The sequence below is a fragment of the Pteropus alecto genome, unplaced genomic scaffold (assembly GCF_000325575.1).
Source record: "Pteropus alecto unplaced genomic scaffold, ASM32557v1 scaffold105, whole genome shotgun sequence".
Classification (NCBI taxonomy): domain Eukaryota; kingdom Metazoa; phylum Chordata; class Mammalia; order Chiroptera; family Pteropodidae; genus Pteropus; species Pteropus alecto.
The window spans coordinates 2,880,294-2,901,059 of NW_006436294.1; the positions used below are offsets into that span (position 1 = coordinate 2,880,294).

A 20,766-nucleotide genomic window follows, 5' to 3' on the forward strand; every position below is an offset into this window, starting at 1 on the left:
AGAGGAGAATACATTTCTGACGTTACCGATTTTCAGTGCAGTGATAGCCCACCTGTTTCCAGCTATAGAGACCTATGATCTCAACCCCTACCATGTGCTAGGCAGTTAATATAAAATTGTAAATTTCTCTGTATTAGTCTGCTCAGGCTGCTATAACCGAACACCACAGAGCAGGTGTCTTAAACAATAGAAATTTACTTCTCACAGTTTTGGAGAAATCTGTAAAGTCCAAGATCATCAGTTGTGTTAGCCGCCTTCTCTCTGTATCCTCATATAGTGGCTAGGGTGGCGGGGAGGGAGAGAGGAGAGAGGGTGAGGGAGAGTGAGGGTGAGGGTGCTTTGGTGTCTCTTCTGATAAGAACAGCAATTCTATCAGAGCAGGGCCCCTTACGACTTTATTTAACCTTAATTACCTCTTACAGGCTCCATCTCCAAATACAGGCACACCGTAGGGGTTAGGGCTTCAGTTTTGGGGAGATCATAATTCAGTTCACAGGATCCCTCTATATGTAAGTGTTATTCCTTTCACTTGAGAGTTCAGGAAATCATGCATGTCTTGGAGAGTTTTAATGACTTCTCTGAGGTCCCGAAGTAACTAAATGCCCAAATCAAGATTCAAATCAGCTCTGTCAACGCCCAGGTTCCTTCTAAAGCATAATTCTGCATCAGAGTATTGTACATTTGTTTGCAGGATGTGTCTTGAATCAGCCAACTACTGTTGCATAGTGTACAGCCACAAAAATCCAGAGATAGGCTTCTGTTTCACTCCTGTGTCTGCATCAGCTGGGGACCTGCTGATCTAGGCCAGGCAGGACTGGGTGCCTCTAAGCTGCAAGCTGGGTCGGCGTGTGGTGCACGAGTCACTCATCTTCCTTGGACCTATGAACTTGTCAGGGTACAGCCTTCTGCCCAAGGCAGACCACGCTGTGCAAGCACATTTCAACCCCTGCCTGCAGTGGGTCTGCTTCCATTCTGTAGCCAGAGGAGGTCATGTAACCAAGACCAAGGAAAGCAGTATAAGCATCCCGGGAGGGAGTGAATATTTTTGAATGCGTTCTAATCTACCCCAAACTCCTAGGCAGATGATTTGGAGTAGAACGAGCATGAGACTGAGAATCAGGAGTCCTGAGTTGAGATCCCAGGTCTGCCATTAACGACTTGCGTTAACCTGGGACACATTATTAATCCTTTCTGGGTTTCAAAGGTCTTGTCAAGTTTTGACTTAAGAAGCTATGGCTCGAAGAAGCAGATCAATGCCTTTCAAACTTCTAATCTCCTCTGAATGTAGCTCAGTTTTGACTAATTCTGAGCAGAAATACACACATAGCCCTGGAGCCCCTTCCGAACTGTTGGGCTAATGTTCATGGCTTTGCTAATGATTAAACTGGAGCACAGTGCAGCTGGTCCCACTAGTCACAGGAAGGCTCAGAAAGCTAGGAAGCCATTGGGAAGCCATTGATGCTATGACCTTCTGCTCTCGGGGCCCTAGTGCAGGCTGTGCTTCTGCTCAGACAGGTAAGCTTTAATTGTGGTGATTTATGACAATGCCTCTGAGTGCGCGGGTAAACATGCTACGGTTTATCTCACTGAATTTATGAAGTCTGATTAATCTCCCAGTCCCCAGCAGATTCTGTTCTGAGAAATGGAGCGAGACTGCCAGGCTTTGCTGTGAATTATGCAGGGAGATTTCGTGGCCTGGGAATCATCTGGAATGCCCACAACCTGATCTCTTTAGTCCTGTGGACCTTTGGGTGGATTCTCTGCAATTAGACCAGATGACTAGGGAGAGACGCTTCACAGTATGCGTGACGATGACAGCGGCCGAAGTTAACTGAGCTAGTACCGTGTGTCAGGCACTCCGCTGGGTCCTTCCCACACACCAGCCCAAGTATTGGAAGGAGCACGTACTTTCCACTTGGACAGATGCCAGTTCAAATTCTAACCTCACGATTCGCAGGCGGTGTGATCTCGGATGCGGAGGGCGGGCCCGGCCGGTGTTCCCCCTCCGACTTCTCTGCCGCCACCAGTTCTGCACCATGGACAGTTCCTCCCATGCTGACCAATCGCATTTTGGTGGGAGAGAGAAATATGTAAACAACGAATTATATTGAAAGTAAAATCCATGGTGGCTTTAGGCTGCAGACTGAAAAACTCAATTTATCCACATCACTGGGGATCAATCTCTCTTGAAACGATTTGGGTTATAAAGACACTTCCAAATTTCGGAAGTGTTGCTGTGTTTTTTTTTTGTTTTTTTTTTTGAAATTCGCAAGTGAGGTGGAAGCGGTTATGGTGTAGTGGAAAGAGCACTCAGAGCAGTCAGGAGACCCGAATTTGAGTCCCGATTGTGCTGACTGTAAAATGTGTGACTTGGGACAAAGGCAGTAGACATTTTGAGTCTCAGTTTCCTTACCTGTGCAGTGAGGAAGTCTGCACAGACTTCTTGCAGAGATCCTAGGAGATAAAAGCTGTCAATGACTAGTAACTCCCATTTTACAGGTGGGGAGACCAAGGACATGAGCATCAGAGTGGAACAGGAGAAACTTGGTTCTCTAGCATCTCTCCGACCTCGTCGTGGTCCACTGTCCCCGCTCCTCCCAGCTCCAGCCACAGTGGAGTTTGGTCCTTCGCTTGCATAGGCCGAGCGCATTCCCACCTCGTGGCCTCTGCCCTTTCTGCTTCCTTTCCCTAGGATGTTCTTCCCATGTTCTTCGAGAATGGGTCGGCTCCTTCTTGTCACTCAGGTCTCAGCGCTGACATCACTTTCTCAGAGAGGCCTCCTGTAGACCCTCTCTCCCGGCTTCCTCTCGCACGCCATCCTGTCGCGTCTTCACATGGCATTTACACTTACTGAGATTATCTTCTTTATTTATTGGCTTTGTTAATTGTCTTCCACTACTCTTTCTCCTTGAGAAGAGAGACCCTGCATGTCTCATTTTCTGCTACGTCTTTAACGCCAAGAGCAGGATTTGACACCCGGTGGACACACAATAAATAGTTTTTTAATGAATGAATTAGCATGTATAGATTTAACTTATTTTTAAATGCTTTATCATATGCCATATGAATCTACCTTAATTCAGGCCTTTAGAGATGGACACTTGGTTAGTTTTCTCCGTTTCTTTTCTACTTTTCTTTATTTTTATTAGCACTATTATTTCTGCTACAACAGACAAACGAGTATGATCTTAGGTTCTCTCCATAGAGCACCTCTTTAGCAGTGGGCTTGCTGGATCAAAGGCCAGGCACCTTTACAGAACGTGATGTGCACTGACAGGTTTCTCTGTAAGATGTTTCCGTCAGTTCTCGCTCCCATCCACTCCGTGTGACGACACCAGACCGGGGCTCCCTCTACCCCCCTGCCAATAACATGTTCTTGCCGAGGAGCCCTTGCTGCCTCCCCACACACTCTCCAAAGCGTTCCAGCTTCTTTCCTCCATGCCCGAGGAGAGGCTGTGAGGGCTGCGGTGCTGCTCGGTTTCTCCGCCATCTCTATGCTCTTCTTTTTCCCTCTCTCTGTTTGGGTAGCGTTCTGTAGCCTGTTATGGCAAAAGAAGGGACATTTTAAATACACGTTAGTGTCTCTAGAGATTATTTATTATTCAGCAAATATTCATTCCCTTCCTTCTGCCCCCAGGAAACCGGAAAGCACTGTCTTCACTCCCCGACTTTGGCCTTGGCCATGTGGTTAGCTTTGGCCAATAAGATGTTAGCAGATGTGCTGTGAGCAGAAGCTTGAAATGTGCTCGCATGGTTGGGCTTACTCTCCCGTGCACCTGTCTTCTGCCATGAGAATAACATGCCTTAGGAAGCTCATACCATGGAGGATGAGAAACATATGAAGCATATGAAACATATGAAGCACCTGGACCCAACTTGGACTTGAAGTTAAACCTAAAGGAGGTCAGCCTAGATCAACAAAACTTAAGCTGTCTTGTAGATATGTAAGTTTATTGTCATGTGACACTGAGATTTTTTGTTCTTATTTGTTACACAGCAAAAACTGACTGATACAAAGCTCCGCTTGAAAATGGAGCTTCCATTTTTCAGCACCTTGGCACTTCCCATGTCAAATACTAAACACCTCCTAGGGCAGTGATAGCAGAGAAATATTTAAAACCACTCATATTCACTTCACATGGGTTTTGTTGGTCTTTGAGGAAAACATAGAGCTAAATGAGTCCTAGGTGGGGCGAGGAAGTAATACCACCGCTGGAGCATGGACAAGGGTATGAGGAAGGAATGTGCAAGACCTGTTCTAGGACTAGTGAACAGGCAATGCGGTGAAACAGGTAAAGGCCTAAATTACGTGCACCAAGTAGAAGAGGCTGGCTGGCAACTTTATTCGTGATTTTATTGTTTCTATTGAGAACGTCATTATTAAGCTGTACTTAACATAGTGCCAGCCCACATTTTTGCTCCTTAAATATGGTGTGAATGTGACTTTGCAGTCACAGAAAACAGACTTCAATTGCAGTGCTCAGAAGTCATCTTGAATGTGGCCTCCAACCGATCTGTTCTTTAGTAGAATTCCATTTTAAACAATTGTTTTGCAAGAAGTTTTTGGCATTTAAGCAAATCAGTTATACTAGCATGTGCTCATTTAGTTTTAAATATTTAACATCATGAAAAGTCATACAGATGGGACTTTGACTTCTGCAGTCAGCATTTTCTGGTTGTGTGGCCTTGAGCAAGTTACTTTACCTTCATGAGATGCAGTTTCTTCATCGAAAAGCAGGGTGAATGAAATCCATCACCTAAGGTTGCCATAATGTTTCAACGAGGTGATGCAGATGGAGCCCATAGCATTGTCCCTGGACCAAGGTAAGGCTCAGTCAATGCCATCTACTCCCCTCTAGTTAAAGAGTTATTGAAAAGCAAGAGGAAACGGTGAGGCAGATGCCGCTCTGGGTGCAATGGAGGAAACAGGATCCTCGTCCTCAAAAATCTCAAAGACCAGGAACGAGCGAGCCAAGACGGGCTACACGAAGCGAGGCCTGAAATGAGGGCTGTCCCTTCAGTGTTGGGCCCCCCGCCTTTGTGTCTGCCCAGAGCAGCGGGACATTCATAAGCAGTGGTCATGCTCCAATCACGCAGCCACCTCCACGAGACCGACCGATCCATCGGTGGGCACCTGGCCCTAAGTGGGTCACTCGGTCCTCTGGGATTTCATACTGCTTCTGGAGAGCGAGTGGACTTGCTCCAAGCTATGGGTCACTCCTTTTTTCTAAAAAAAAAAAAAAAAGAGTTTTTGGTTACTAGGAGTCTCATATGCACATCTTTAAAGGAGAGAGAATCTTTTGCTCCTGTCCCACCTCTGTTTCTGTTTCACCTTGAGGGGTCGATTTGCATTTTTCAGTCAGAGCCTGAAGCACAGATTAGCCTTGATCTATTACTGGGAGTTTTCGCCGTGTGTTGAAGGGTGTAGACTGGCGTTCGTGTCTCTTTCCAGCTTCCTTTTTTTCCCCAAGGGCTGATTGAGTGAACTGAGCCCAGCCGGACCCTAGACAGACCACTCCTGCCTCTCTTGTCCTCTTGCTTCTTCCGCGGGCCGCATTGCGCAATGGGACCTTCCGCAGTGAAGGAGATGTTTCACGCCTGCACTGTCCAATAGGGAGCCACGAATGGGCTGAGAATGGAGGGGAGGTGGGCTGGGACAATGCACGGAAGGTGATGTAAAAAAAATAATAATAATAACCTAGGGTAAATTAGTAGGTATCTTTATAAAAATATAGGGAGGTAAACTTATCTATAGACAACATTCTTGAAAGGGAATTAAAAAATTAACACAAAATTTTCCCAGCTTCATTGAGATATAAGTGACATCTAATACGGTGTAAGTTTAAAGTACATGATGCATTGATTTGATACACATATATCGTGATCTCATCTTGATGAATTGACTCTTTTCTAATTATATAATGACTTTTTTGTCCCTTGTTACTGTTTTTGGCTTAAAGTCTTTCGTGTGATATAAATGTAGCCGTCTCTGTTCTCTCGTGATTTCCACTTGCCTGCAGAGTACCATTTTCCATCCCCCTTCTTTGAACCTGTGTGTGTCCTTACAGCTGATGAGAGTCTCTCACAGGCAGCATGTAGTTGGGTCTTGGTTTTTTGTTTTTTTTTATTAATCCATCCAGCCACTCTATGTCCTCTGATTGGAGAGTTCAATTTATTTACACTTAGAGTAATTATCGATAGGTAATGACTTACTAACGCCATCTTATTGTTTTCTAGCTGTTCTGTACTTTCTTTATTCTTTCTCCTTCTCTTGCAGTCTTTGGCGAGAATTCGTGAATTGATGATTTTTCCATAGTGGGATGCTTTGATCTCCTTCTCTTCATCGTTATCTTTTGTGAATCTACTGTTGGTTTTTGCTTTGTGGTTACTATGAGGCTCCCAGGAAGCATCGTATCGATATAGCAGTCTATTTTATGCTGATGGCAATTTAACTTCGATCACACAAAAACTTTACCTTTGAAGAGAATTTTTGTAAATATACTCAAATGCTGTACATTCCCTAGAAGGGACTGTTTCAAACAGATGCTAACGCTCAACTGTATTGTCTAAAGGAGCTGTTCACTTAATTTGAGAGACCTGGAGAGAGTTAGTTAGGTGGCTGAGAAGTTGAAGGCAGGGCCGCCAAGAATTCTATTCATCTGCAGATGAAAAGAGCCCTTTTTTGAGGGATAGTTCTTACTTCTTTTTACATAAGAGGTGGCAAGTCCTTTTAGGACGAGTCCTGTGGCCGTTTCAGCTTGGCGCCTCAATGCCTAGCGCAGTGCTTGGGTAGCCTAAGCTCTTCAATTTTATGCTAGTGCGGTATTTAATGTTTATTAGTAAGTAGTGGACAAATTTCGTCGTGTGTATTTTTCGTCATTGTTTTTATGCTCTAAGGCAGGGGTACTTATCCTAACTGCACATCAGAATCTTCCGGGGGTCTTTATCAGTGCTCAGATCCTCATTCCTCCACATTCTGGCTGGCTTGGTCTGGAGAGCCTGCACGAGGCGACGGTTACAGCTCCCTGCTGGTTCTGAGTGGCCAGAGGTGGGATCCACTGGTGGGGAGCATTAGGATGAATCAGCAGAACTGGATTCTGGTTCGTGTTGTGTTACCACTGTCGATTCCCAAGGTGGCCCCATACACAGAGGGTAAAGGGAGACTGTAGGAAGGCAGGCCACTCCAGATCGGTTGGTGGCAGGTTTAAGAAGCAAGGAAACTTACCTGCAAGGCTTGTCTTGGGCAGCTGCAAGATGAGTAGGTCTCCACACTTGCCCACCAGAATCTTCAAAGTTTATGTAGCTGCCTTAGCAGGGTTTAGCCGCATACACCATGCAGCTGGCCTCGGCAGCACCTTACTATCTCAAGCCTGTGTCCTCAGGTAGCTTTCAGCGTGGGAAGGCAAGTGGCGTGCACATTCCAAGGACAGGGGAGGGGGCGAGGAGCTGCCAGTTGCCCAGGTCCAGCTTGCAAGTCAACCAGTGGCCGTGTCCTCTCATTGACCTCCTCCAACACCAACTCGCCGTGTGACCTGGGGCAAGGCCTTGGCTTTCTCATCTGTAAAATGTGAGCGTTGGATTAGAATGGTCGGTTTTAATCATTTTAGTCCAGGAACCCATTAACAATGCTGATCCTCTCTCTAAGAAAATATACCTATGCTTATTTACACGAAATTTGCATTCTATTTCAAGGAATTCATGAAACCTCTTGTGTTGGTTCAGGATTCTTTTGTGGTTACAAATGATAGGGACTCAGTTCAAAATGGCATATGCTAAACTGCAATGTAGTGAATGGTTCGTGGTCCTCAAAAGTTTTAGGCATGGCTGGATTCAGGAGCCCAAAGGATGGCATCAGGAGCCTGTTTCCTTCTCTCTCTTGGCCCTGCTCTCTGAGCTGTTGGCCTTCTTTTCAGGAAAGGTCTGGCCAGGCGATTGCAGACAAGTCCATGAGCGTGCAAGCTGACCTTCCACCAGCTGGGCAACCCCAACATAAAGAGCACAACCCTCTCACGGTTCTGTTCAAAGTCCAGCCCAGGCCTGACACCATCTTGTGGGCAGTGGGATGTAAGACGGATTGGCCACATGCCTGTCGTTGTGACACGGGATGGATTGGCCCTACCTGAACCATGTGGAGAGCAGCACAGGGGTGGTTCCCCAAAAGAAAATTAGGGTATCGTTACCATGAGATGGGGCAGTGGATACTGAGAAGGCACAACTGTGACACCCATCTCACATTTGAAGTCTGTGTTCCGTGGAACCCCTAGGGGTACATGGCTCCAGGCTGAAAACTAGACTCATGCACCCTGAGGTCCCTCTCAGCACTAGTAGTCTACACCGATAGGTAACGCGGTGTAGACTACTCTTAGGAGCCCTGGTTTTGAAATATCTCTCTGTCCGTCTATCTATCTATTGTTTTCTCTTTATATGTTTAATTTTATATTCCACTCACGGTTTCGGAAGTGCCAGTTATGTGCTATATCTGTTAGCCTCATTGTTTTGGACGGCAATAATGAAGCTCAAGATGGCTTTGGAACTTGGAAAAAACCCGCGGAGGAAACATAATAGCTTGGGACTTGAACCTTGGCCTCCCAATTCTAAGCACAGTGACATTCCCACAAAAATACTGTCTGACGTCTTATATTTCTTTTTTCTGTTTTGAGAGATTTGTCCCATGGAGCTCCGATTAAATCGAATAAATGGTTCTTCCTGAATTGTTTAGGTGGCATTGTTTTCCTAGAGTCACAGCCTTGTACCTCATCATCTCATGAAATAGTAGTTTTTGTTTATAGCTGATCCTTTTATTTTAGAAAATAATATATCCAGTGATTCTTACCTGCCTCTTGGGTGTACACTTATCTAGCTCATATTACCTCCTGTGATCCAGGAAGTGAGCCTCAGCTTAGGGGACATGTCTGCAATCAGTGTGACAATTAGGGCTCTGACCAGAGAACCCTGGGTGATTAGGGAGAGCGAGGATTGATAGGTTTGGCACACTGCAGCAGCTTGGGATTCCTGAAATGCTAAGACCAGGAAAAATGACCTATCTTTTCAAAGAGAGTGTAATTTCAAAGGCAGTGGTCCAGCTCAGAGAAAAAGGATACGATTTTTGTCTGAACTATCAAATAATTTAGCTATTTAATTATCTAGGATTGCTAATGGTGTCTAACGGGATAAATAGATCCACTGCTTAAGGTGCCAAAGATTTATTGCTTAGCTTCCGCAGGTATTTGAGATGAGTCTGAAGGAGGAACAAAACATGCCTTCTTAATGCGTGCAGAAATTTTGCTGAAGGAAAGGAATAAAGTGAATGATGTGGAAAAAATGTATTAACTAACATTATTCCATTATAATCCGTGGTAAAGTACATGGTGGATAAGTGATGACTTCTCTAAATAGGTTCTCACGGCCCACGCCACAGTTCCAGCCCTCCTGTCTTTGAACTCTTCAGAGTAGTCGACATTTATGATCACGTGCCATTTCTCTAACAGCTCTCCCACAGCCTCTCCGCCCAGAGGCCTGGGTCGGAGTCCCAGCTCCGGCACTTGGCAGGCTGAGTCATTAACCACCGCTAACATCTTGCAGTATTTCCTTCTGGTCTTGGTCTTAATGCATTTTTAATTATTGAGATGTTATTGCATAATTTTGCCTCCTGCCTTCCACACCTAACATAAGCTCTTCATTTGCCCGTGTTATTGAAACCTCTTCATGCATCATTTTCGACGACTGCCTGTCATACCGTGGCGTGGACCTACCATGATGTTCCTATTCCTTCCTCTGCTGCTGGGAGTCTCACCCAGAGGGTGAGCGGAGGGCGGGTGGAGCTATGGAAGGGGGAGGGTTGGAAGGGACCAGGGTGACTGAGAACTGTTTTTATTAAATGATTTTCTTACGTGGAGAGCAAGCAGCATCGCCGAAGAAGAGGACTCTGGGTCTTTTAGTTCAGTGTCCTCATTTCGTGGTTGAAGAATCGGAAATTTAGGTGACATGACTTCACCAGGTTCCCCCTCCCCATCCCCAGCCTCACCTGGGGCTCTAACTCTCAGTCAAGAGCTCTCTCTCTTCTAGTCAGACCTCTAACCACAGCCATGTGGTGCCTGAACCTGGGCTAAAACCCACTCCCAGGAGAAAGTTTCCTTAGGAAATAGAGATCTAGTCATGAAATACATTTGGCAGTTCATTCGTTACAAATTGTCAGTGTGATTAGTGATTACTGGCTGCTGACTGAAAATGACTTCCTGCCTCCCCAAACAAAGCAAATTAAGGGGAACAGATGATGTAACCTTGTTCAAAAAAAAAAAAAAAAGCCATTGAAATGTTTCCCAAAGAGAGGAAGCTATTATTATCCCAGACTTATAAATGGGGAGATGAGAATAGAGAGACTGTGCGACTCGTCCAAAGCAATCAGCCCAAATTAGAAGTCAGAATTTCTGATGACCACCCAAGGGCAAGAACTCTGCTGGCAGTTGGCTTGGCCAGGATAGGGAGGGCCAAGTTAAACAGGACACAATTAGGGATAAAATTCCCATGCTTTCTCCTGCTCTGTGACCCCGTGACCAAGAAGCTCTTGGCTGCTGTGCCAACCGTCTGACCCTCACGCAGTCAGTAAGATGGCGCGGCAGCGGTTGGGAGGGGTCGACCTCCGCTGCTTCCTCGCTGTGCTACCCTGGGCAAGTGGTGTCACCTCTCTGACCGCAAGTGTCCCTTCTGGAAAGGGGGAAGAGAGCTAAGCGCCCTCCCAGCTCAGTGACTCAAGATATAAAGTGAGTGGTACGTTTCCAAAAAGACATTTATGTGCCAGGTGATAGAATGCCAGTGCCAGAGGTTAGGCAGAAGGGAAATTCATACCACCTTTTCCTGAAAAAGGTAGGGTAATAATAAAATAAATAACACTGGCTTACAGTCCCCACGAGACAGGGAGCCCCAGCCTTGTACGACTTATCTCTTTAAATCCTTGCAAATTACGAGGTGCCCAGTTTTAGCAATCTCGTTTGCTACTGGGCAAACCGGGACCTACAGAGCAGGATGTTACCAGGCGGAACTGGAGGGCCTCGCTCTCCAGATCCAGAGCCCCGACTCCAGGCCTCCATGCTTTTCTGCCTTCTGGAGTTGAGAAAGGAGAGACCCAGGCATTTTGTAAAGCACTGGCATCCTGATATTGCGACATTGTGACAGGGTTTTCTCTCCCTTCAAGGACTTCTGTATTTTCTCTTAAAGGCTTCAACAGATCGGACAATGCCCACCCACATTGGGAAGGGTCATCCCATTAATGGCCGCTGAGTTCAAAGTTAGTGACATCTGAAAAATACCTTCGCAGCAATATCTAGACTGGTGTCGAACCCAAGACCTGGGCACCATGGCCCAGCCCAGCCGACACATAAAATGGACCGTCACAGCTTCTCAAGCAGAGCCTGGGTCCGATTTGACTCATGTCCCCAGGGTTGAATGCCGTGCCCTCTGCAGGAGGTGCTCAGGACAAGGAGGTGAATGAATGAGTCAAAACTCTAAGGCTCCCAGAGTGACGTTGGAGGAAGCATAGTGGGAGAGAAAGAACATTATGCTCTGCGAAGATCGGACATGAGTCCAAGAAGCAGTTGGAAATCATTGAAGAGTCACAGCTTAGGGAGGCGAATATGGCAGTGACATGCAGGGACACTGGCCAAGATGTGGCCTCCCCACGACCTTGCAGATGTGTCTCATCAAAGCATCCCTGGTGGGGATCCCCACCAGCTGAGATGCCGTAGAGTGAGGGCTGAAGTGGAAAGTGTCCTGGCCTGGCCACCAGGAGGTCCAGACCCTGTGCCGTCCCTGCCACCAACAAGCTGTGTGCCCTTGGCAGGTTGCCTCACCTCTCTGGACTCAGGTTCTACTTCTGTGGGATGGTCATAAATGGGCCATCTGTAGACAGGATCCAGCCTGCAACTGGGATCGTTGATCCAGGCAAATTTTTTAAAAAGTTTAAATGAAATGCCAATATTTTTAAGTAGGTAGATTTCATAGGAAAGTAAGGATGTATGGCTTCTCTGAAAAATTGAGGAGGGCCTGACTTCATCTGGTCATTTGGGCCCCTGGAGCCCCATGTTTGTAAGGGTTTTCCTTACACCATCAACAAGCAATTATCTGGACATTCACTGGGTGTCTTACAATTCGACTCAGTTCTGGTACCTGTCTACCCAGAGAGTGTCAGATTCCACAGGTTAAGGGCTCAGTCCTACAAGACTGTCCCCCCAAACCCCAATTCAGACATCAGACATCAGCCCAGGGTGTCACCTGTGCTTCTGATGGACTGAATACAGATTGGAGGTGCCAAAGACCCCCTTCCTGGACTTCAGATGCTAATCGCAAGCCCACACTGTTAGCTGTGTTTCTGACCAACTGCCTGTAAACCAGAGGTTCCCACCACTCCCTCTTGGATATGATTAATTTGCTAGAGAGGCTCACAGAACTCAGGAAAAACATTTTACTTACTGGGTTACCAGTTTAGTACGAAAGGACATCACTCCGGAACAGCCAGACGGAAGAGATGGGCAGGGTGGGGTGCGGGGACTCTCGGTGGCTCCTCGCCCAGCACCTCCGAGCAACTCGGTCACCAGCCAGGAAGTTCTGTGGGGTTTTCATCACACAGTCACGGCCATTACACAGATCGCATCGGCCATTGGTGATCGATTCAACCTCCAGCCCTTCTCCTCTCCCTGGAGGTCGGGGCTGGGGTACTGGAAGTTCCCACCTTCTAATCACAAGGTTGGTTTCCTGGTAAGCAGCCCCCATCCTGAAGTGCTTTTGAAAGCCATCTCATTCACATAGCAAAAGACCTTGATGTGCTTCATCACCTTGGAAAGGCCAGAAGTTTTAGGAGCTCCATGCCAGAAACAGAATATATGAAGACCAAATATATATTTCCTATTGTAAATCACAACGTTACACCTGGCAACAACTGGGCGGACAGGGCTACAGCCGCCTCCTGAGTTGGAGGTGGCTCTCGCTCTCTACCACCTGGCCCCTCCTTGGTCCTTCCAACACAGAAGCTGGAGTCGGCCATCAGTAACCTCTGAGTTTGCACGGCTGGTGTTCACACTTCTATATACCCGCCTAAACCTGCCAGGCCACTGAAGGTCTGGGGGTCAGTGGTCTTTGTTCTAGATGCCCCAAGACCTTTCTGCGTCGTACCAGCGTGTCCCCTGGCCGGCCCCACCTTGTGTCAGGCATGGGGATGGGCACTTTGTGAGCATCTCAGGGGCAGCATATTCACATTCTTCATTAAAGTGCTGACCGGCTCAGTATGGAGCAGGCGGGGGCAGGGGCTATGCGGGGTGGGGAGTCGGGGGGAGGTTGGACCACCTCTTCTGGCTGATTGGACGCCTTGCGGTTGGAACAACACCGAAATGATTTTTTCTTACTGTCCAACTGCCCGGGAGTTCTTATGTGATGTGCTTTTTAAGTACACATCTTAACACTTTAGCTAAAAGAGTTCAGGACAGTTTCATTTATTTCCCCAAATCATTCAAATGCCCGGGCTGGACCTTTGCAGACACATGGTCACAGCCAGTCTCTTGTATGAGGATGCCCAGGGTTTAGCCTTATTACCTGCCGCAGGTGACCCTTTGAGGCCGACTCTCACTCAAAGATCTACGATTGTACAGCGAGAAATAAAAGTTCAAATTGTATTTTCTAGGGCCCTTTTGGTGCCACGTGACAGAATCGCAATTTGAAATAGATCAGGCACAAGAGAAAATTTATTGGAAGGAGTTTTGCTTATATCTTATGGTAACTACTTCGGGGGACATCGGGTTGTAAGATATAGTCCACGATTCCAGGGGCGCAGGCTGTTTCCCAGGGGTAAGGGGGGCCCATGAGAAGGAAACTTGCATTCGATTTTTGTGTGGAAGGCACGTGGGAGTCGCAGCCAGGAAGGCCTCGCTTGGTCGAGCGCTGGCTCAGCGAGCAGAGTCAACATCCCGGTCGTCTCATTTTTAAAGTGGGGGCACCTTCCTTCCTCGCAGTATCGTTTTCAGAACTGGCACAATGAATACACAATGTCTACCATGTTTCTGGCACATCGTAGGAGCTTAGTCATGGCAGTTATGGTCATTATTCTAACAGCCGGGAGGTGGTTCTGGAGTTGCTGAGACTCCTGTGGTCTGGGGTGTGTGGAGGTTTCAGGAAGGATCGGGCTTCGGCACCCTCGGAAGCTGGGGAGGGTGGAAGTGGGCTGTCAGCGGGGTGGCGTGCGTGCATCTCACGGTGGGGTGGGGTGAGGGGTGCCCAGGGTGTACACGGGGGAGGCAGAAGTAAGCACTGCATGTTCAGCGAGCAGGGTTCACACAGGGGCACCGGTTAGAACAACACTCGGCCCTTGTGACAGCTGGTTAGAACTGCCCTGTAATCCTCTCTGAAATGCCTGCCACCCTGCCAAGTGGAAATTGGCATTCTTTGCCCTGGCCGGGGACGCTTTTCCCCTTGCCTGCCTACATGTGGGCCTGGGCCGTGGAGCCAGTGAACCGTCCTCGTTCTCTGCCAAGTATCCAATTAAGAGATTGCATACCTGGCGTTTCTGTGGAGCTGCCTTCGGAGTGCGTCCCGGAAGTGGGTCAGCCAGGCTCGAGCGGGGCTGGACCTTTGTCCAGTGACCATGAAGCGGCAGGGCTGGGGACCCTCTGATTTGGGCTGGCTGCTCCCCGGGTTTCTGTCCCCCTCAGTGTGCAGACACGTGAGAGAAGAATGTATTCACCCTGGCCCCCACTTGTTCCTTGGAGCCCGGCAAAGCCCTCCGGTATCTACCAATGTCACCTCTGACATTTCCCCAAAACTGTAGCTCTTTCCCAGCGGGCGGTTGCAGCTCCCGCTTGCAAACCTCCAGTGCAGGGGATGCCCTTTCTCCTCCTGAAAGCTTTAGCAGTTTGCAAGCTTTTCCTTACATTGAATTCTGTACCAACACGTCTCGTTGTATTGTACTTATTTTTATTTCATTTTTATTTATCACAGTTACAAGCGCGGAGGAACATTATCTTAATAGCTCGTAATAGAGTCTAAAATCTAGGAAGGGAGATGTGTAAACAATCAATGTATAGAGAGAACCGAGAGGGCATGGGAGTGGGGGAAGTTCTGGCCAAGAATAGAGCCGAGCCCATCTGCAGGTTCCAGACTGGACGCTTGTGCTCAGGGGTCCCTTTGAAGCAAGGCCAAGAGGGAAAAAGACACTCGGGTCTTAACGACAGGAGGGCAGGCCTGCTGAAGGTGGCTTTTCTTAGGTTTTCTCCTCATTACAACCTCTTGGTTTTTACTCCGGAGCTGAAGAACAAGTGTCTCCCTTCCCCCCAATACATGGCAGCTGTTCCTTTTCTTCCACAGGCTGAAGAAGGTAAGATACAGTCCCTGCCCACAAGGAGGTCACAGTCTCACAGGGAAGAAAGATCTGGAAAGAAAAGAATGCTGAGTACTATACCCTGGGAGGGGGTATGTGTAGGGTGCTAAGAGAAGGGAAATGAGGGGGCCCTAATCCACTCCGAGGGGCCCTGTCTTCCCCACCCCACCCCCTCAGGCCACGTCCCAAACTGTGCGGACAGGGTCAGTGGTCATTTTTCTCTCTGCCGTTTGTAGCTGCTGTCTGTCTACCAGCAGTACTTCACTGAACACTCGCCACGCTGGCTTGTGGGCTCAGTGCTCTTCAGAGAGTATTTCAGCTGACAACTCGTTGAGGAAAGGGGCTCTGAGTCTCCCTTCGTGACTGAAGAGGCCCAGGAAAGAGCTGCAAAGTCACCTGCCCCAGGTGCACAGCTGGAAAGTGGGGGAGGGGGAGGCAGAACTTGAATCCCAGCCTCCTGACAGCAGCGCCTCTGCTGCCGCCCCCCAAACCACGTGAACTCTGCACTCCAGGGGCCACGGCAACTCTTTTCCAAGCAATGGGGGTGGGAGGAGGGTTACTCAGGAGACGAGACTAGAGAAACAGATAGAAGGATGGGAGTAAGTGGTGGAAAGCCTTACAGCTGGTGGCTTGCGTTTGAGTCACACTGTAGGCATCGGAGAGGCACTGCCGTGTTCTGAGAGCAGCAACGTGAGATCTGGGCTTGAGGACTCTGCTTCTGGAGGTGGTGTGGGGGAGTCGCCTGCGTGGGGGACAGGGGAGGCTGCCGGGTTTGCCCCAGGCACGAGCACGCTCTTAATGATGGCGTCGGATGGTCAGGTCGCCCCTGTGCTTTTCCATTTCGACTGCCCACTTAATTACCAGGGGAGCTTAATTACCACGGAAGCTTTAACACAGAGCGCTCTCAGCACCTGCGGTCCCCTGCCAGCCCCATCAGCTTCCTTGGGGACCTGTTTAGAAATGCAGACGCTGGAGCCCCACCCACGGAATCAGAAACTCTGGGGGCGGGTCCCAGCGATTTCTATTTTAACGCACCCTGGAAGTGACAGATGGGAGCTCCGGCGTGAGAACAACTGGGTTAACATTTGGGCATCTTCTCGGACCTGGACGTTGGGTCATATGGTTCGCCCCCCACCTACCAGGTGAAGGTCAAACACAGTTTAAAAAGCGCCTTTGCCCTTTTCTCCTCTGGTCCTCGTTCCCATCCAGTGAAGCTGGGGCCCAGGCCGCACCTGCACAGCCCCTCGAGTAGTGGAACCAGAACTACTCCGGGTCCCTGGCCACCGGGGCGCTGCTTGTCCTTCCAAATCAGGATTCCCACCTCGGCTTGTAAAGTGGGGGTTATTACGCACTGTGTTACGAGCATTATAAAACCTGCGCTTGAAAGAGTACATTCCTTGGAAATAAGGCAAGAACGAGAATTTGTAAGTCCCCGCGATAAGTTCCAAAGGAAGGAGAAATCTCGATAAAATAGGATTATTATATGAGGCTTACAGTACTGAAGGGGATTACTGTGAACATGATGTTTCCTGTTTATTTCCTGCTTTTGTCTACACGACATGCTCTTGGTTGTATGTTTTCCAGCAAGTATTTAAGTTGTGCATCTTTCTGTATGTCTTGAAGCACATAAAGAAAATGTGTGTTTATCCGCACTATCAGGGAACAGAGTTTCTCCTTCCCTGAGTATTCCGTTGGAATGACTGTAATCTTTACACTGATTAACTATTTGAAAACAGAACAATGTGGCAAACACATATAGTATCGACAAGGTCCCAGGCATGTTCTAAGTGCTTTATGTATATTAATTTACATAATTGACACGACAATCCTAAGGTAGTATTATCCGTTTTTTATTGACGTGATTAAGGCCCAGGGAGGGTAAGTCATGCGTCCAGGGTCACACAGCCGGTAAGTACTGTGGCGCGGACTTGAACCCATGCTATCTGGCTCCAGAGTGCTCGCTCTGATGCAGTACGCTGACCCCATTTCTAGGCTCACTCCTTTTCTGAGTCTGCAGTTGCAGAGCATCCAGCCATGGTGGCGCCAAGCTGCTGTGGCAGTGCTGCCAGCATTGGTCAGGCCGCTGGTTGGGGCTGGGAAAGCGTGTTGGAATAAATGCATTAACGCCCCAGTTGTTCACGTGTCCCGCCTGCCGGAAAGCCCTGCCACGCGGGCTCTGTGCTGGGCTATGTGACTTGTTGTGTTGGATCCCTATGTTGCATAACAAATTACTACAACCTCAGTAGCCTAAAATGACATACGTTTATCATCTTATAGTTTCTGCGGGTCAAGAACCTGGGCATGGCTTAGATAGGCCCTTTGCTTAGGGTCTCACAAGGCTGGAACCAAGGCGTCGGCTGGGCTGTCTTCCTTTCTGTGGCTCAGATTCCTCTTCCACGCTCGTCAGGTTGTTGGCAGAATTCAGCTCCTTGCACTTGTAGGACTGAAGTCCCTGTTTTCTTGCTGGCTGTAAATCGGGGGCCACTCTCAGCTTGTAGGGGTCATTCATGTTTCCTTGCCATGTGGCCCTCTTATAATGTGACAGCTCACTTCTGCAAGACCAGAGAGGGAAACTCTCGTTCCAGTCTGCTAAGATATAGTCTTACGAAACATAATGAAATCATGAGTGACATTTCACCTGTGCCAAATTCTACTGGCCGGAAACAAGGGGCATTTTCCGTCTGAATCCAAGAGCAGTGGGTTTATACAAAGGTTAGAGTCACGGGGGCTCACTTTAGAATTCTGCCCACTGCATCGTTGTGGCCAACGGGACAAGGCAGAGGCTTGGAAACGTGCTTGCACGTTTCCGCTGGGCCCCTGGCATTACTCTGAGGCCACGCCTGGGATAACTGGAGGGGAGTGAGAGACCCGTGGAGAAGAGCTGAGTCATCCCAGCTTAGACCTCAACTCCAAACACGTGACTAGCACAGCCCAGATCAGTAGAGTTGCCTCTCCTGCAGCTGACTGTAGGTACGTGAGTGAGCCCAGTCAAGACCAGAGCTGCCAGCTGGCCCATCAATCCATGAGCGATAGTGAGTGGTTGTTGTTTTAAGCTGCTGGGTTTAGGTGATTTGTCGTGTAGCACTGCTGTGTCGATAGATAACCTGTACAGCTTTACCATTTATTGCGTACCCACTCTTTACCAGGGGCCATGTTATTCTTCCATGTCTATTTTCTCATTTCATCCTCAGAATAACCCTTTGGCAGAGCGTGGGTCTAGTCAGTATATTCCTCATCGATACGAGGAAGGGTATCAAGATCGCGACCACCTGTGGCCAATAAGCACATGAGAAGATGCTCAACATCACTAGTCATCAGGGAAATGCAAATCAAAACCACAATGAGATACCACCTCACACCCATCAGGACGGCTACGATGAAAAATAAAAACCCAGAAAATCACAAGTGTTGGCAAAGCTGTGACGAAATCAAAGTCCTCGGGCACTGTAGGTGGGAATATGGTGCAGCTGTTCCGTAAAACTGTGTGGTGAGTCCTCGAACGATTCAGCATAGGATTGCCGTACGATCCAGCAATTCCACTCCTGGGTCTTGAAGGCAGGGTCTTGAAGAGAGATTTGTACATCCGTGTTCTTCGCAGCATTATTCATAACAACCCAAAGGTGGAAACAACTCAACTGTTTATCAGTGGATGAACAGATAAACAAAATGAGGTGCATACATACGAGGGATGTTCAGCCCTAAAAAGGAAGGGCAGTCTGATACGTGCCCGATTCTGGCTGTGTAGACTCACATGTTCTGACACGAGCTGCGGCACGAACGAACCATCAACATTATGCCGAGTGAAATAAGCCAGGCACAGAAGGGCAAGGGCTGCATGATTCCACTTGCGTGAGGGACCGAGAGCAGGCAAGTTCACGGAGACAGAACGTAGAATGGCCGCTGACGGATCAGTGGGGATGGAGGGATGGGCACTCAGTGTTTAACGGGGGCAGCGTTTCAGGTTAGGATGAAGCGAGTTCTGGAGACGGATGGTGGTGACAGTTGCACAGCCAGGTGAATGTACTTAAAGGCACTGAGTTGCACTCTTAAAAATAGTTAAGATGGTAAATTTTATGTGATGTGTATTTTACCACAATTAAAAAAATTAAGATGATGATTGCTGTCTCATCTGCTTACAGTGCAAGCCCTTTTCCCGGGGGTCAGCGATTGCACGGCGCTGCGGAGTCCTGAAGCTTGCAGGCTCTGATACAGACCGGGGTTCACATCTGGAATCCACCAGTGCTGCCATCTTGGCGACGTGACTCAATGTCCCTGAGCTGCCTTTGCCTCATTTGCAAAATCGAGATAATAATAGTACCTACCTCCTAGCTTTGCTGCGAGGATTGAATGATTGGACACAGAGAAAATGTTGGCACCGCGCCTGGCAAGAAGGAAGAACCCAGTAAATGTCAGCTGTTGTTGGTACCTGATAAAAGATAACACCTACCTGGTGAGCCTAAAAAAGACACAGTGAAGACTCATCATTATGCAGAACATAAAGAATGGAATTAAGAATCTTGGAAACTGAAAAACACAGCATATGGTTTCATACCTACTGTGTGATCATAAGAACAAACAACTTGTTTTTTTCCCTCGGGTTAGTATTCAAAATTAAGGGAAAATTGCCCACAGTCAAGTCTGGGCATGATGAAAATGGGTCACAGTACAAAGCCTTCCACAGTCAAATGATTCAGTTAGTGTTGAAACAGCCCAGTCCCAGCGCTGGGGCCCCTTCCCTGCTCCCCTGGCTCATGGTCAGCTCTCCCCTCTGAAGCCCTGAGCCCCTCTGGAAGCCGGGGGCCTTACCTGGCTCAAAACTGGGTGAACTCTTTGAGGCTGGGGCTGCGTCTGGTTTCCACAGTATGTCACTGTGCTTGACACGAAGAAGGCTCTCAGGAGTGCCCCCAGGACTGAATCCTGTTTTGGGGGACATAGTTGGATGTTCCCTAAGAACTTGGAAAGAAGTTTATACTCTGTGAATTCAACTTTAAGTCCCACACATAATGGATCACAAAAGAGGTGCAAAATGTAGCCCTTTAAGCGTGAAGACACCCCGGCCACCGAAGACCTTGGCATTATCCTCTGAAGGGAATGCATGTGCATCGGAAGGTGGCCTTGGCCAGTGGTGCAGGGTGGTCCAGCCCTGAAGGAATGGAAGCGGGCATCACAGAGGCAGACGTTTCCAGGACTGCCCAGTTCGCATCAGGGAAGGAGTCATGCTGGCATCTGGGTTCGCTGGTCAAGTCATGTCCATGGTGAGGGGAACCGGAATCCTATGATTCTGGTTCTGTGTTCACCGAGTCTGCTAGAGAGGCCGCCTACAGGGAAATAGCGGACTAGTTATATGGACCCAAGCATTTTTGTTGCCATGTGTCGTAGGCAGAATAATGCAGCCTCCCCGCCAAAAA

General features: G+C 48.2%; 1 long non-coding RNA gene across 1 annotated transcript; it reads left to right on the forward strand.

The window, feature by feature from the left end:
* The first annotated feature begins 1,205 nt into the window (after positions 1-1,205).
* LOC107195756 lies at positions 1,206-20,766 on the forward strand. Its single transcript, XR_001516991.2, has 3 exons — positions 1,206-1,515; positions 18,550-18,845; positions 19,498-20,766. It is a non-coding gene; the product is annotated as an uncharacterized LOC107195756 (long non-coding RNA).